This window comes from Chenopodium quinoa, unplaced genomic scaffold (genome assembly GCF_001683475.1).
Source record: "Chenopodium quinoa cultivar QQ74 unplaced genomic scaffold, ASM168347v1, whole genome shotgun sequence".
Classification (NCBI taxonomy): Eukaryota; Viridiplantae; Streptophyta; class Magnoliopsida; order Caryophyllales; family Amaranthaceae; genus Chenopodium; species Chenopodium quinoa.
Window position 1 is genome coordinate 512786 of NW_018745082.1, and position 18462 is coordinate 531247.

Genomic DNA, 18462 nt, shown 5'->3' on the forward strand with positions numbered 1-18462 from the left:
AGTCTAGTCATCAAGTCATTAAGTCTTGTTTGGTTAAATTAATTTGTTCAGACGCTAGCTTGTTTTTTTTTTCTTTTATAAAATTGAATAAAAATATCTTCCAAATAATAAATATTCATCTTCAACCCATATCATCTAAAACCTTTAGGATCAACTTACAACATTCATTCTTTTGGTACAAATTAATTAAATTCTTATATTTAGTTTGATTTCATAAATTATGATCAATTTATTTATTTGTGTCATTGTTTAAAAAATATCTTTTTATAATATGATTTTGTGTTAACACTTGATCGGTCATATGATTTCAAGATTAATACGACATTGCTAAATGTTAAGAATTAATTTTATGATTTTATATTATTTATTTAATGATTTAGGAATTAATGTATGGATTAATCGTATTACTTTGTGTTTAACTATTATTAATCGTATAAAATTATGAATATCATCCACCATTGTTGAACGTTCAAGCTATGACATTATTTTAGGATGAAGACAAATAAAAATAAAAAATAAAACAAGATTTTAGGCTAAAGCTATAGTTATAACTCTTAGCTTGTATTCCAAAATCATTAGCAATTAATTACTCAAGCTTTTAGCCTTAAATTACTGATCTTTGTGTTAATCTTAGAGTCGGAAATCTTGGTATATAACATAGCAATTGAAGGCAACGAAAAGGAAAAAGTAGCATACGCACAAGGCTTGAAATTCATAAAGTAGAGGGAGACAAGCAGCTGCTTTTAAGGGAAAATAGGTTAAAAACTCATGCTTAATGAAGCAGCAAGTAATTAGTCAAGCTTCGTGCAAGAATTTCAGGTGCAAAATCACTCAAGTCAAAGTTCTTTTCTACCTAGAATAGTACCAGTTTATTAAGGACATCTATGTAAGATAGTGAATGTAAAATCAGTCCCGACAAGTAAGAGGTCTTTTATCAACATCATAAACTTATATAGTCTGCTTCTGGTTAAATCATCAAATATCAAATGTCGCAGCCTGAGATATGTTAGTTCCTCTCCTAAGACAACTCAACTGAGGTGTACGCCTATTAGTTACTAGCCTATGACCAACTATTAATGTTTGAGACTGAGTACACATTCCAACAATAGCAAAACAAAGGTCTACAATATGTTTTACCATCTGTTTTATGCATGCACTGAAGTTTGTAACACTGGAAATAACCACATTTAGATCACATTTCTAACATTTCTACTAATTCTAGTTAAAGTTGCATAAAACTTACTCAAAATGGTTATTATTATGCATATAATTCAGATAATAAATTGAATAACAATTATTGGATATTATTGCGATCTCTCTAGCCCTCTTATTGGCTGGCACTTTTCCTTTACCGGGAACGTCCTTGAAATGGGTCTTTAAGAACACCTCAGGGGCGGACGGGAGAACTCCACCAGATCCTTTGCCTGTTTGCATTCAAAGACGATAGATTAGTAGGGAATTGTATTAGACAGCTACTAAATATTATATTAAAAAGGATTCACGTATTATTATGAGGCACTATTTTCTTAGCATGCTGAACCGACGAAATACCTGGAAGTGTGACGGTTCAATAGGATTAGATAGGGTACCGCCTCTTCAGTTCTTTTTAGCTTGTTCAGACTTCTTTAAGAACTTATCATCCTTCCGAAGAGCCAATAATTCTGCAAAGACAGTTTCTCCCATCCAGAATGGACGTTCTGGATTTCTAACACTATAATTGTAGGACAAGTCGCTCAAATGTTTTGCAGCCTTCTTCTTGTACTCTATTTCAACAACACTCTGCAAGTCTGGAGGCCAAATGAACCGATCCTAGCAAAAGGGCAGAAAAATGTTTGAGAAATTAAATGTTTATGAAAATTGAAAAAAAAAAAAATATACCTTAAACTGGAAAAAAAAAAAAAACCTTAAACTGGTTCCACCAATGAGTCCTAGTGCCATTGTCGACCTTCTTGTAGTTAATCCAAGGTTTGCGAAAGTGAGCCTGGATGATGTCTGTGATTGCATTGGACACTTTATGGTTATGGAACCTGGGAATAAAGGCATAAAAACCGGTCAATACTAATAAATATTCATGTATCATAATTTCAATTTTTAACTTAATTACATGCTTACCATAACCCGTCAGGGTGTAAAGTCCGTCTCAGCCCTTGGAAAGAACTCTCACCAGGCTCAACAACAGGTGTAGACGTATTCTGGGTAGCTGGTGTACTAGCATTAATTAGAGGGGATCCAAAATACTATGTCTCAGAGTCATCTACTGGGGTCTTTGGTATCGGTGTCTCTGAAACATGACTGTCATCTATTGGTGTCTCTGGAACATGACTACCCTGGCTGTTTTGCGTTTGTGACGATGGGAAAAGTTCCTTCCTATAGCCAGTGACCCCCCGTACCAAAACTCGTCGTTTACCTAATGTCATAAGAACCTGGGCAAAAAAAAATCATATGAGACCAAATAAATCAAGTAGCATCAGAAATTTATATTGGTGATCCTCAGCATTAGAAATTTACATTTGGGGATCCAACCCCCAAATTTTTACTAAAATTAGCCAAAATTTCAGATTTATTTCCCAAATTTTTAAACCCCCTAGTGAATTCTAGTTCTAAAATTCATTGGGCATATAACAAAGCTGACGTCTTGGACCCTTTAGTAAAAAATCAGAAACTCCAACAACCCCTTCAAGAAGCAATGGCAACAGCAGCAATTTAGGTGGGAAAACACAAAATAACCAGCAATTATAGCAATATAAACTATCAAATGCAGCAGAAATCAACAAAAGAGAAAAATAAAATTGCAATTGAACACGCAAGTAAAAAATTCAAACCAAAAACGCAAAAATTGATACTACATGAACCCTAGAATAAGAATATATACCATCTAATTCTTGCCTAAAATCGAAATTGATATCATGTTAGCAATAATGTCATGAAGCAAAAAGCAGGAGATTCAATTCTGATAAATAAAACAGAAAAATTAGGATAGAAAACCGTAGAAAATTATTACATATAAAACTATCCGATTACACAAACTCTAGAGGTTCTCATGCATCCCCTTCATCACTATAATCGTCCTCATCAGTATCATCATCCCAAAAAATAGCGTCTTCAGCATCATTACTATCGGTTGAGTCCTCAAAGTTTGACTCCTCCAAAGGGGGTTCAATGTATGGGATATCTTCTTCATCAGAATCATCGCCGTCCTCGTACCCAGGAATATCATCCGGAGCACTCAAGGTTGGTGCCTCAACATGTGTTTCTTGTAAAACCTCGTCATCTACTGGAGCATCAACAGTAGACCTTGCCTTAGTCTTAAGCACAGCGCACCATTGAGCACGATCTTTTTTCAAACTAGGGTACGGCGCAAAGTACACCTGCTTTGCCTAGTATGATAGCACAAAAGGATCGTACTTGGGGTATTTCTTTGTGTGATTGACTTCTAATAGTTTGTAATGATCAACATTCATGCCCCTTGTCGGGTCCATCCAATTGCACTTGGACAAAACACTTTTATAAACTGTGGTCACACTAGTGAACTCAAGCTCAATGACATCCTGTAAGATACAAAAAAAAATCTCCACCTTCCTCATTTGACACCCAAACATCATAATTCTGGGTTGATTTATGCATTCCATGTGCATGAGTCTGGAATTTGTATCCGTTAACATAGTACTGGTTCCAAGTGCGCACTCGTTTTGATGGACCCATTGCTAAAGCAAACAATACGTCATCATCCGGCTTATCTTGAATCACCTGCTTAGCCATGGATATTTTAGTACTGGAAACTTCATGAATCAATACAATTTTCATACTTAGAATTTGATAGTGGAGCAGTACTCACTTTCATCCTAAACCATTCGAGGAACTCAACTTCATGATGAACCCACACATCATATTTACGCATTGTGGGTCAAGTATGTAGAATGTACTCCTCAAAACCCCTAAAATTCAACGTAAATTTGAATTCCATTGTGAGAGTATTGAAAGCTAATTTATGTATTCTTGTTAACCGAGAAAAACTATAATAACCACATGTATTAAACAATTACCTCTCGTAGTGCTCTAAAATTCCAATATTAGCTAACACATACAAGTGTGCTCGTATAAGTTCAGCCTCATCCAAGAACCGAAGAACACCTCTGGTGGAAGGACGTCCGTAATCAACCCTAAAGCATTTTGGGACACTTTCATCCAAGTTACTTTGAACATCATTATGAACCTTTTTGTGGTAGGTCCCTAGTTTTCGGATCTACACCTTCCTGAAAGTACTTGCTACAAAAGTTTGATATCTCTTCGGCAAGGTATGCCATGCAAATGGACCCTTCAACACGGGCTTTGTTGCCAATTTTGCGTTTTAAATGATTAAGAAACCTAAAATATTAACAAACTCTAAATCACAAATGTATGGAATGGAAGTGGCTATAGTAGTTAATTGTTGTAAAAAAAATTATCTAAGCAACTTTATATTACCTTTCAAACGGATACATCCAATGGTAATGAACATGTCCACATAACCGAGCTTCATATGGCAAGTGGACAGGTAAATGTTCCATGAAATTGAAGAATGATGGAGGAAATATCTTCTCAAGCTTACACAATATCTAAGCAATGTTGTGTTCCTACCTTTCAATGTCAAGGTGATTGTGGAACAACACAAGTCACGAAAGAATAAACTTCTCAGTATTGGCTTTCCACACATGAAGAGAGAGCAATTCCTTGAAAGCAACCGGTAACAATCTCTCTATAAAGACATAGCAATCGTGGCTTTTCATACCATATAGCTTACACGATTGTAAGTCTACACACCTTGCCAAGTCAGAAGCATAATCGTCCTGAAACTTCAAATCTTTGACCCAATTGCATAGTACCAGTTTTTGGGCCCTATCGAGGGAGAATGGTGCCTTCGATATAGTTTCGTTTCCTCGAGCATCCTCCATAACATGGAGATGTGGACGTTTACAAAACTTGGCAATATTTTTTCGGGCGGCGGGTGTGTCGCAAGTCTTTTTTCTCATCCATAACAGTATGAAACAGTTGGTCAAAAAAATTCTTCTCAATATGCATGACATCTAGGTTATGGTGTACCAATAGAGTCTTCCAATACGGTAGCTCCCATAAAGTGCTTTGTTTGAACCAACTCTTTTTCGACTTTTTAAGTCTTTCAAGAGCTTTGGGGCCATCCGTAGCTTTTGGCATTTCTTTAACACACTGCCACAACTCCTCGTCGGACAAGATGTGTGGTGGATGACTCTTCTCCACCTTGTTTCTACAGAAGGCGACTTTGTTGTTACGAAATGGGTGATCAACAGAAAGGAATTGTCTATGACAATCAAACCACGAGACTTTACCCCCATGGTCAAGCCAAAACGTTTTAGCCTTGTCCATACAGTAAGGGCAAGCCTTTTTCCCGGCTGTAGCCTAACCAGAAAGCATACCATAGGCCAGAAAATCACTTATTGTCCACAGAATGGCAGCACGCAGATTAAAATTCTACTTTCTAGAAATGTCATAAGTTGTTGCACCAACATCCCATAATTTCTTCAAATTCTCGACTAGAGGTTGCATGTAAACATCCAAATTCCCTTTTGGATTCTTAGAACCCGAAATAAGCAAGGACAAGAACATGAATGGCTTTTTCATGCACATAGAAAGAGGCAAGTTGTAAGGGGTTAAAATCAACGGCCAACAAAAATATTGACCACCAAACTTACCTTGAGGAGCAAACCCATCGGTACACAATCCGAGTCGCACATTACGAGGTTCTGATCAAAACTCGGGAAATGATGTGTCCAAGTGCTTCCAAGCTTCACTATCACTAGGATGTGCCATGATGCCTTGGATTCGAGGATTTTTAGAGTGCCAAGTCATTTCTTCGGCAACATTCTTGGTTGCATACAACCTTTGCAACCTAGGAGTGATTAAGAAATAAGTGAGGGGTTTCAGCGGTAGCAAAGACCCTTGTGAAGTTTTCTTGTATCTGTTGCTTTGACACACTCTACACTTGTCCAATTGAGCATCAGCTCTCCAAAATAACATGCAACCTTTCGGGCATACATGAATTTTCTCATGGAGAAGCTCCAAACCTTTAAGAATCTTCTTTGTATCATAAAATGTCTTACCCATGTTGTTGTTATGTAATACCTCATTTAGTAAAGAAGCAAATGCATCAACGCACCGATGAGGCAAATTGTATTCACACTTCATAGATACAATTCTAGAAGCCATTTCCAACACAGACATGGAGCTCCCCTCATACAGTGGTTTCTAGGAAGCCCGTAAAAGGTCAAAAAAACTCTTTAGCTTGATCATTAGGTTCTTCCTCAAAACCGTCACTAGTCTCTGTATGACCCAATGTTTCATGGTTATTCCTAAAAGCATCAATGACCATTTCACGGTATGGATTGTGTTGCTCATCAGTGAGGGAACTTGTAGATACCCATTTGTGTCTCCCCAAAACCAAGCCCGGTGATGAGTACCTTTCACGTCGAATCATAATCGAATGAAGTGAAAGTGTGGAAAGTCAAGTGCTGCGAATAGTTTTAATTTCTTTTCTTTTCTCTCTGTTTTTGAAAACCTATTTTAAGGAAACAGCCAATCCAGTTTGGTTGGTCCATGATATGGGTCCAATAGTAGTGTAGTTGGATGGGGCTTAAAAAGACCTTTCCAACGATATATTATAAGCCCAATTCCGATGAATAATGAGGAAGTTATGATAAGATTACTAAACTAGGCCCGGTTTGAACCTTATATGCGGCCCAATGATCTAGGGGAGGGCCTAATATGGATTTATCATTCCTAATGCAATTATGAATGGTTTTAGTCTTTTAGATTCTTCTAGAAGATTCTTTTCATTCCTAATTCAATTAGCATTGATAAATTGACTTTTGTTGACTATTTAGAGCTTTAATTAGAATAAAAGAATGTTTTTGAGGAAAATACAATTTTATCCTCCTGTACGGTTAAATTTTATCTGATTTTAGAAAACGCGTCAAAAACTTGATTAGCGCCTAACACCAGCATTAGCGCCATTAGTGTCTGGCGCTAATATAGCGTCTAGCGCTAACTCCGTTTTTTCACGTCAGAACTCTAGTTCGATTTTCTATCTTTTTGGCTGATTTTCTCTATAAATAGCCTCCTAAAAACTCCGTTTTCAAGAACCGATTCTCATCTACAATCATCAATTTCTTAATTTCTCTAATTCTCTTCTCTCTTAAAGCTAGAAGCTTTTCTCTCTTTCTCTTCTAAACCAACCCCTTCATACAAAATTCCGCACTCACAAGACTAAGACACGCCTAGCCAAGTTCGAAGTTGCCTTCGCCCTAGACGTGAAAGGTTTTTAATTTCTGAGGGTTTGGTCCCAAATCTCTATTTAAATCGTTTAATTTAATTGTTTGATTATATTTATCTTGAAATTACTAACGTGTGTATTTTGATTTAAGAAAGAGGTACGAGGCATCCAAGTAAGTGCTTTAATGGTTTTTATTGTTATTATGATATAGAAATCATGTCTAGGTTGTTATGATTCCTAGTGTTATGTTAGGGTATTTTGATCTTCCTAATATCATGTCTAGGGTAACTTTAATATCAAGTATGATCAAAAGTATGATGTCTTTTATGTTCTTTTCCTAATATTTATAATCGTTAGTATCATGTTAGGGCTTTATATTTGATTTTTATTGCTTAGTGACATGCTAGGGTTTGTTATTAATCTTGTTAGTATCATGCCTAGGATCTTGCTATTATTATTATGCTTTAACATGATTATTTTAATTTTTATAAGGGTTATATTTATTGTTATTGCTTGATCACACCTTTTATGCATGTTTAAAGGGAATTTGTACTTGTAATCACGCTTAATAAGATAATTAATAATCTTGTTTAGGGTTAATATGATTATAATTCAAGTGATCGCCAATAATAGATTTATTTGTGCATTAATATTCAACCAACATAGATAAACACGTTTAGGTTAAACCTATTGATTGCATGTTAGTCAAAAAGCGCACATGAATACGATCTAAATAAAGTAGAGGCCTATTATTAGGGCAGATTTAATCTCTTTTAGGTTGGATTTGTACCATCATCCCCGAACTACCAGTCATGGTTCCAGACCTATTGGAGTTGACGATCTCTTGGATCGTTAAGGGGTGTAACCTTCACCTCGTGAACGGTTTACAAGTTCCTAAAACTTGTTGGCGACTTTTGCTCTATCTTCTTTCCCTTTGGATGCCACCGTACTTTAGTGTATGATCACAGTGGGGTTCAAGCTAGGGGTAATGCTTGAAATATTCCCTCCAGTTTTTGGCGACTCCACTAGGGAGGATTTCTATTTTAATTCCTTAAATTTATTTCGGCAATATAATGATTTAAAATGAGTGGATGAGACTCGAAAAGTTCTAAGTATTTCATGTGTGTAATTTTGAAACATATGCATAAAAAAGATCTCATTGGAAAGACCATCCGTAATGAGTTAAAACATAGGATTTTTACACGTAGGAAATTTGAGGAATATCTTTCACAACTAGGATCGAAATAATGCTGCGCGAAACTGGAAAATTTTATCAAGCACAGATAGCTGCTGAGGCATGTAGGAACTAGCGTCAGGAAACAAAGTCTAGCGGCACTTATTTGACTTTAGCGCCAGGCGACAGCTTCTGTTGGCAGGCGCTAATGCCAAATTGTGGTGCCGGCCTCTGTTTGTTGGCGCTAGGTTCTTCCAATACCGAGCCAGAAATATGCGTTCTAATTTTGACCAGTTTTTAGCACTATTTGCTCGATCCTACTTCCTGATTGAGTTTTTCTCACTTTTTTGAAACCCATATGTGTTCTACATATGGACATAACCCTCTGGGAATTCATGCTCCATCTACCTGATTGAACGCTCTGAGCAACAAAGGGTACATCTGAGAATGTTTAATTCACCAAACCATGGAAGCGAGTTTTTCTAAATTCGCGGTGTCCCATCCACTCGTGCCAACCCTTCACGGTTAGGCTTCTGCGCGGTGCATCCGGACAATTAACCATGGACCCTCTATTGACTAACCCATATCCCGAACTTTAGAGAACTAGAGCCATGGTTAGGTTGCAAACTCATTGCATCATATTGTGACTACTTGACTACTTGTGCATTCTTTGCTTGTGCATACTCTGTGTTTTTCCTAACCGTTTATTTGACATGTGATTAAGTCTAAAAAAACTGATTAATTAATAAAGGAATTTTTTAATTAATTGATTAATTAATTTGAGCTAATAAATATGCCTTAAATCGAGTTATAGTCCCTTTAAGTCAACCCGGATTTTTATTCCCGTATACTGCACAAACGTCAACTTGTTTTGGTCATAGCCGGGGTTCTAGGAAGAACTACGAGTCCTACAACCTATGGATCTGTAGCTTCGAGTTTTATCTTTAATTTGGCGTTGGTTTCGTCCCAATCAGAGTCATAGATCAAAAGTTATGACTAAAATACCACAGCTTGTCCAGTTTAATGCGCATACGTGAGGTCTTAACTTAGTCTTTGTTCGAGTCTAGTCACATACACATAGTCTAGCCACATAGTCATGACACGAGTCTTAACATGTCACCTACACTTACTAGTCTTAGCACACACTTTGTACATACTCTTTTCACACCATGACCATGTCTTAGGTTCATGCATGAGACGGTTTTTTCCGTCATTTGAGTTGGGGATACATTCTATTCTTAATTTTTTCATATCTCTCCATCTACATCATCTTTCCATTCTCTACATGTTTTCTCCATATCACAACCTTCATTCTTCCTACCTCCTTCCATCCATGCATGTTAAATCGAGTTTGAGTCATATGATTGACAAAAAAAAAAAATGACGGTAATGATGAAACAAATGCACAAGGCAAGCTTCTCACCAAGATTTTATGCTTTCTTCTTCTTTTTTTCAAACCCTTTCCCCAATAAGTCTAGCATAGGCACCCTTCATCCTCCTTGAATTTATTTCTTAGAGTTTGATTTTTACCCTTCACTTTTTAAATAAAATGAGCATTAATTTTCTTGCATATGATCATTACATTGCATTCAATTAAAAAAAAATTCATGTCAAACTAAGCACAAGGTATACCAATGATTTGAGGCACCCCTTGTAGCCACATCATATTACCTTTCACCCTTCACTTATACAATCCTTTTTTGATAAACCACTTTGAGCCTCGTCTAACGATAGACCTTTCTTCTTCAACCCATATCTACCTAACCTTGGGATGGGATGGTGTGTAACTTATGCAATTTCAAAAGCTTGAATGATTTCAATAGATCAAAATAAATAAAATAAGCAAAAAATAAATAAAAGTGTACAAAAAGGGCAAGTGCCAATGTCTTTGACATGAACATGTCTTTGATATGAACACGTCTCAGATTGCGTCTCTTATCGAGTGCTCGGTACCGTACCTGAGAAAAATAAATGCCAAGTGAGTGATAGACCGCATGATCGGGATTGCCCACACTTATAAAAATAAAATAGATGCTAAAGCAAAAGAGGAAAGAGAGCTAAAACAGAGTTAAAATCCTCAAGCATAAAAATACAAAGATTCAAAAGCAAGGTTGCACACCTTGGGGGCTTATCGAGGGTCTCGAGCCTTTATCCCCTTCTTCTTCAAACCTTTAGCCTAACCACGTTACAACCCTTCAAAAGACCTTTTTGAGGTATACACACACTTGTGCGAGGTGGTTCAGCTAGAGCTACGTTCGGCCTGATTCCTAACGGATACGTAGGCAACCTCACATCGAGGTGCGGCCGTAATAAAAATGCATTCATATTCACATTCACACACTCACATCATGATCATATCAAGGGATCTCCAATGCTCATCCTTATTCACTTAGAGCTAGACTTGGGGGCTTGATCCCTACATTGTTGGCCTACCTAGCGTAAGAGTCACCATTATTTAACTCTTCTAAAAATAATATCTTTCCACACACTTAGCCTTTGCGGCCTAAATTTAGTGTCACTATCACACACATCAAAGATACATGACCAAATATACTTCCCTTAGGAACCCTTTGTCATGGAATCTTAACACAATGTTGAAGCATGCCTTGTCATATCAACATCACTCATCAATCATAATTGTCATTGCATCACGAAGTATGAAGTGCTTAGCCTCCGTGACTAAGTTACCCAAATACTTTCATCATTGAGTCAACCATTGAGATAGCCTAGGATGGATTAATCCTTGCACCTTGAGAGATAGTATCAAACAACATTTGACTAAGCTCATTCAACATGCACCTTCAAAAACCTCGCTTCTTTCTTTTTCACGTCTTTCTTTTTCGGGAGAAAGTCGGTACCCTCCACAAAGATGACGGAAAATTTTTGCTTTTTTGCATTTTCGAGTCGCACGATCATAATACAATTCACACATGGATCATCAGTCACACGTGTCATTTCACTTCGAGTTGAGTCAACCTCGAGTCAATCACAGCGAGTCAAGTTTATTCCCTGAGTCGTGTCAAGTCAATGAGTCAAGCGACATTAAACCTTAGGTCAACCCTAAAGAAAGATAAGCAAAGTCATATAGTCAAAGATATAAATGCGGGTGCATCCTAGCAAGCGGGGACATTCCCGGATTTTTTTAAAAAAACCGCGAATATGACACAGGAGACTCCTCCAAGATAAGAGGAGTTACATGGATCAATAAATTAGAGATGAAGAGCTTAAATTTACAAAAGATTTGAGCGAATTTGGTTGAAAGGAAACAACCAAGTTCAAAGTTCAAAGCAAAACTGAGCAATGAACAGCGGCAGCAAGAGCAGAATAGGGAAGACCTGACTCCAGTGCCGCAGAAAACAACATCTGGCGTTTAGCAACAGATTTCAGCGCCTGGCGTTAGATCTCAGCGTCTGGCGACAGAGCCAATTCTTGGTGCCAGCAATATTTCGGCAGCGACAGAGCTCGAAGCCTCTCAGAACGGTTATTTCGACTTCATACAGCAATTTCGAGTTCCTTGGTACGCCAATTAGCCCCTATAAGCAATTTGACATGGTTAGTAGTCGGCTCGATTACAATCATAGTAAGTGATTGACCTGACAAAAAATCATCTCACTTAGCTTAAGCGCTGGCTCATTACAAGCACCAACGTATCAGTTTAAAATCAAGCACTTAAACGACAATATTTTCAAATATGGATTGCCGCGCATTCTTCTTAAACGACAATATTCCCAAAAATTGGATTTTGGCAAATTTTCCGAGATACGGATTGTCGCTTCATCGTAGCAACATTTCAATGACGGATTGATACGTAGCATTGACAAAATCGGATTGTCATACATCATACAAGAGTTATGTTCGCAACTATTCCCAAAGAAAAGAGGATTGCCATCACAGCAAAAGCACCGACATAATGGTTCATTCAGCGAAGCACCGACATACTGATTCATTCAGCAAAGCACCGACATACTGATTCATTCAGCAAAGCTCTGACATACTGGTTCATTCAGCAAAAGGCACCGACATACAGGTTCAAAAGCAGCAGAAGCGCCGACGTACAAGCATAACGGAAGCAAAGTTCAAGCGAGCTTTTAAAGATCGACAAACGTGGGTCTTCGGTACGGAATATTATCGCAACAAATGAGGATAGCTTTAAGCGAGGATATCCTTGGCAGTGTTCCCTAGCTTGTGGAGAGTTGTCACAAACTACTGGAGGTGATTTCAAGCGAAGTTGTCTTCGATCGTGTTCCCTGGCTTGCGGAAGATGGTCATAAAGCGCTAGAAGGTCGTTTCAGGCGAAGCAATCTTCGATGGGGTTCTCTAGCTTGCAGAAGTCTATCATGGCGGAATTGGAGGCAGTTACAAGCGTAGCAATCTTCAGGCGACATTCTCTAGCTTGCAGGAGGTCGTCAAAAATACAGAAATACAACAATGCAGCAACAAATCCGTTACCTCCGGAGACGTATGCTTGACGGTGCAATATACGCGTTTCTTAACTCTTTTATCTGTTTTAACTAACGCTAGTTTTGCAGGTATCGGCGTTACAAGAATGATTTAGGATCGCAGAACGTTCTGAATCATTCTCCATCCCTATCAATACTTTGACTTTTGTTTTCGAAACTTGCGTTTCTCCAAACTCAGTCAAAGTGGGGGCTTCTGTAGACACCCATTTGTGTCTCCCCAAAACCAAACCCGATGATGAGTGCGTTTCACGTCGAATCATAATCGAATGAAGTGAAAGTGTGGAAAGTTTAGTGTTGCGGATAGTTTTAATTTTCTTTTCTTTTCTCTCTGTTTTTGAAAACTTATTATAAGAAAACAACCAATCCAGTTTGGTTGGTCCATGATATGGGTCCAATATTAGTGTAGTTGGATGGGGCTTGAAAAGACCTTTCCAACAATATATTATAAGCCCAATTCTGATCAATAATGAGGAAGTTATGACCAAATTACTAAACTAGGTCCGGTTTGAACCTTATATGCGGCCCAATGATCTAGGGGAGTTATGGATTTATCATTCCTAATGCAATTAGGAATGGTTTTAGTCTTCTAGATTCTTCTAGAAGGTTCTTTTCATTCCTAATTCAATTAGCATTGATAAATTGACTTTTGTTGACTTTTTAGAGTTTTAATCAGAATAAAAGAATGTTTTTGAGGAAAATACGATTTTATCCTCCTGTACGGATAAATTTTATCTGATTTTAGAAAATGCGTCAAAAACTTGATTAGCGCCTAACGCCAGCATTAGCGCCTAGCGCTAAGCTTGGCGCCTGGCGCTAGCATTAGTGTCTGGCGCTAATGTCAGCGTCTGGCGCTAACTCCGTTTTTTCACGTCAGAACTCTGGTTCGATTTTCTATCTTTTTGGCTGATTTTCTCTATAAATAGTCTCCTAAAAACTCCGTTATCAAGACCAATTCTCATTTACAATCATCAATTTCTTAATTTCTCTAATTCTCTTCTCCCTAAAAGCTAGAAGCTTTTCTCTCTTTCTCTTCTAAACCAACCCCTTCATACAAAATTCCGCACTCACAAGACTAAGACACGCCTAGCCAAGTTCGAAGTTGCCTTCGCCCTAGACGTGAAAGGTTTTTAATTTCTGAGGGTTTGGTCCCAAATCTCTATTTAAATTGTTTAATTTAATTGTTTGATTATATTTATCTTGAAATTACTAACGTGTGTATTTTGATTTAAGAAAGAGGTACGAGGCATTCAAGTAAGTGCTTTAATGGTTTTTATTGTTATTATGATATAGAAATCATGTCTAGGTTGTTATGATTCCTAGTGTTATGTTAGGGTATTTTGATCTTCCTAATATCATGTCTAAGGTAACTTTAATATCAAGTATGATTAAAAGTATGATGTCTTTTATGTTCTTTTCCTAATATTTATAATCGTTAGTATCATGTTAGGGCTATATATTTGATTATTATTGCTTAGTGACATGCTAGGGTTTGTTATTAATCTTGTTAGTATCATGTCTAGAATCTTGCTATTATTATCATGCTTTAACATGATTATTTTAATTTTTATTATTAAGTTGCTTGGTTATATTTATTGTTATTACTTGATCACACTTTTTATGCATGTTTAAAGGGAATTTGTACTTGTAATCACGCTTAATAAGATAATTAATAATCTTGTTTAGGGTTAATATGATTATAATTCAAGTGATCGCCAATAATAGATTTATTTGTGCATTAATATTCAACCAACATAGATAAACAGGTTTAGGGTAAACTTATTGATTGTATGTTAGTCAAAAAGCGCACATGAATACGATCAGAATAAAGTAGAGGCCTATTATTAGGGCAGGTTCAATCTCTTTTAGGTTGGATTTGTACCATCATCCCCGAACTACCAGTCATGGTTCCAGACCTATTGGAGTTGATGATCTCTTGGATCGTTAAGGGGGTGTAACCTTCACCTCGTGAACGGTTTACAAGTTCCTAAAACTTGTTGGCGACTCTTTTGCTCTATCTTTTTTCCCTTTGGACGCCACCGTACTTTACTGTATGATCACAGTGGGGTTCAATCTAGGGGTAATGCTTGAAATATTCCCTACAGAACTCTTCCCCGTGAGAAACCCAATCAAAGTATTCAGGTAAGAACCCCTTCTTATACAAATGAAGTTTCATTGTGTTAGCCGGTAACAAATATTTATTCCTGCATTTCACACAAGGGCGTCTAACTTCATCTAACCCGGGGCTCTCGGGATTTGCTTTGCATAAAGCAATGAAATCATCAACCACTTTCAAGAACTCGTGCCTTAAGTTACTACCTTCTTTTCTATCGTACATCCACTAGCGCTCCTTCCTTTTCATGGTGACAAATTCCACGACACTATTCAAAATCGATAAATCACATAGTATAATCACAAACAACAATAATGCATTCATTTAAATGTATGTATGAATGGTATGGACTTAGATTTAAAATGATGTCCAAAGATCCATATCACTTCAACATTACCCATCCTTTGACATCTAACCCCACTAGTGAATGTAACCACACTTCTACATATGAGGGTAATAATCACCTATCATTAAGAACCTCTAATTTGAAGAAAAAAATCATATTTCTAAAACAAATTCTAAGCTTTAATCATGACATTCACTATTGTAAACTTGTATCTTATATATAATTCATATTTTTTCAGATTTGAACATGGAATTATTTTAGGAATGATATTTTAAACTATTACATACATACTAACTTTAATCAATATGCATACATACTTTAACTTGAAATTAAAACTACAACATACATACTTTTAGTATAAACATTTACATACTTATACACACTTTAAAGAAACTCATACTCATACTCATCCTATAAACTAACTCCTATAACTCATAAAAATGTAACCAAAACACTGCACAAATTGGAGTAGTACCTATTATGTCATCTAAAGCAACCAAGGAACACCAGGCCATAAGGTCATATAAAATGTACCAGGACACTATAGTCAGTTTACCACAAAGGATGATTCTGGGGATTTTTACTAGGCAAATCTACACCAGAAATCTACCTAAGAACATACTGGAAAATACATGCTACGAGGAATCATGATTTGACTTCAGTATCATAAATGGAAATAAAATCAAAGACGATCATGAAAGCAATAGACACGGGAAGATTCTACATAAAGATAAATCACATAAATAGCCTAAACTAGAAGCTTTACACTTAAATTTGACAACATAAATGGCATAAAAATCATGATTTTGCATCGTTTAAATATCACAAGAAAAGCCTTGAGCAATATCATTTAATGCGTTGCCAACTTCAATAGTGCATAAAATGCACTATGCAACATTAGCAAGCATCATCATATATGTAATAGGCACTAGAAAAAGTAGAAGCACTTCAAAAGTTTGAAGGGATACATCTGAACAAAGAAACAGAGCCACAAAACAAAATTTTGTACTCCACCAAAAAAAAAAGAAAGAAAAGAAAAAAAAAATGAAAAAACAGATAAAAATGATCAGCAAAACATATTCTAGGTCAAACCAGACTCATCTCTAATCCAAGAATACAAATCAGACTTCTTGACAGCAACACTTTTTGTAAATCAAAATTTGAGCTTATTCGCATGTGATTTTCATTATTGATAAGAATCTGTTAAGATTTCATGTGAGAAACTTCAAAATAAGTCATGGCATAATTAAAAAGAACAAGTATACGCCTCACTTAACTTAATTTAAGATACTCATAATATACATAAGATGTAGAGGATAGAGCTACTCAATGATGGCTAATTTGATCTAAATAACCAAATGTACCCACAATAACAATGCAAACATTCTGATAAATCAACATACATAATTTTAGTATATACATTTACATAGTTATACACACTTTAAACAAACTCATACTCATACTATAAACTAACTCCTATAACTAATACAAATGTAACAAAAAAATTTCATTTGAAGCATACAAAATAAATTTATGCACAACTCACCTTAGAAAGAAACCAACTCAAAGCAAAAGCAAACCAATTTGCTTATATCTTACATAAATTAGCAAAAATAAATAATTAACTACAAACTATTATAAATAATTGTGAAAAAATAGTAAGAACTAAGTTACAAAAAATATGGAAGATGTTTTTCCAAATTTCTATTGCCCTTCTCAAGGTTTTTTAAGGTAAAACCTCAATTTATACTAACGATGCGAGCTGTTAAGCATTGCAACAAAAAATAGATAATAAGTTCTCCATTTTAAAAATAAAAAAAAAAGATGCAGTTATTCTAAGCTCGGTGGTAAAAGGAAATTATCTCAATTCCTACCTATTCTCTCTCTAATTCTCAATAAATTATTCGCATTTTATCACATTCTCCTTCATTTATAATGTTTGACCTCAATTCTTTATAATTTAAAGATAAAAAGGAAAAAGAAATTGCAAATCACTACATACATTTGAATCCCGTAATACATTACATGATTGAAAAGAAAAATAGAAATCACAACTAAGCAAAACCCTAGCCTGATTAATACACAAACATAACTAATCAAAAAGGGAAAAATCCAAATTCGCATTTGATTAAGTATTAACTGAGCTAAATCCCAATAAAAACATGAAAATTCATTTGGGAATGTGGGGAAATTACCGGTAAAACTGCAATGTTTCTATTGCCCTTCTCAAGGTTTCTCAACATAATTCATGATATATTGAAGATGTTTACCTAAAACCTAGACTAGTATGTTCAATTTGTTGCCAATTCACATAATCAATTTGGACTTCAAATTTATTTGGCATGATAAATTCAGAGTCATTCTCAAATTCCAGTAGTACTAATGAAAAAAATTTAAAAAAAAAAAAAAGGAAAAACAAGGGTCGATATTTACCTCAAACAGGCGGCAAGTGCGAAATCAGTCCGACGTCAGGGCAGTCGAAGCTTCAGCGCTAGTGAACTCGCACATCGGAGTCAGGGAAAGCGGCACACCGGCGTCAGAAGAAGCGGCACTCCGGTGGCCCTCCGATAGCTTTAGGGAAGCAAAGAAAAAGTTAGGGTTTAAGTGATAAAATGAAAAAATTAATAACAATTACATATAATACACATGAAAGGGGATTACCAACTAATCGATTGTGGAGGACCAAATTCCCAACGACGGATTGACGGAAGATGCGTTGCGGAGTTCCCTCTTGCTCCTCTCTCGTCGCAGCTCTGTTAAAGGGAAGTGAAGGTGAAAGAGGGGAATTAGAGTTATTTTAATTAAATTTGTTTTTTTAAAAAAAAAAAAATACGATAATCTGGGACGGTTTTGCGACAGTTTATGACTGTCACAACCTAATAGAAATATTAAAAAATTAAATAAAATATTTTACAACAGTTTTTAACTGTCGTAATACATGTATAAAAATTCAAAAAAAAACTCATATAATTTCAACGACAAACAAACTGTCGTAAAAGGGATATAAATTGTCGTAGTTTGCGACAGCTTATAAAACTATCGTAAAATTATAATTTTACGACCGTTTTTTATGACCGTCGCTGATGAACT

At 36.1% G+C, this 18462-nt stretch overlaps 2 long non-coding RNA genes across 2 annotated transcripts; both read right to left on the bottom strand.

The window, feature by feature from the left end:
• Nucleotides 1–1127: 1127 nt before the first annotated feature.
• Nucleotides 1128–18203, bottom strand: LOC110709928. Its single transcript, XR_002509062.1, has 6 exons — nt 18034–18203; nt 17806–17943; nt 2113–2423; nt 1904–2027; nt 1552–1809; nt 1128–1424 (listed from the first exon to the last, which is right to left on the bottom strand). It is a non-coding gene; the product is annotated as an uncharacterized LOC110709928 (long non-coding RNA).
• On the bottom strand, nt 2464–4212 carry LOC110709929. Its single transcript, XR_002509063.1, has 3 exons — nt 4044–4212; nt 3836–3935; nt 2464–3747 (listed from the first exon to the last, which is right to left on the bottom strand). It is a non-coding gene; the product is annotated as an uncharacterized LOC110709929 (long non-coding RNA).
• Nucleotides 18204–18462: the final 259 nt, after the last annotated feature.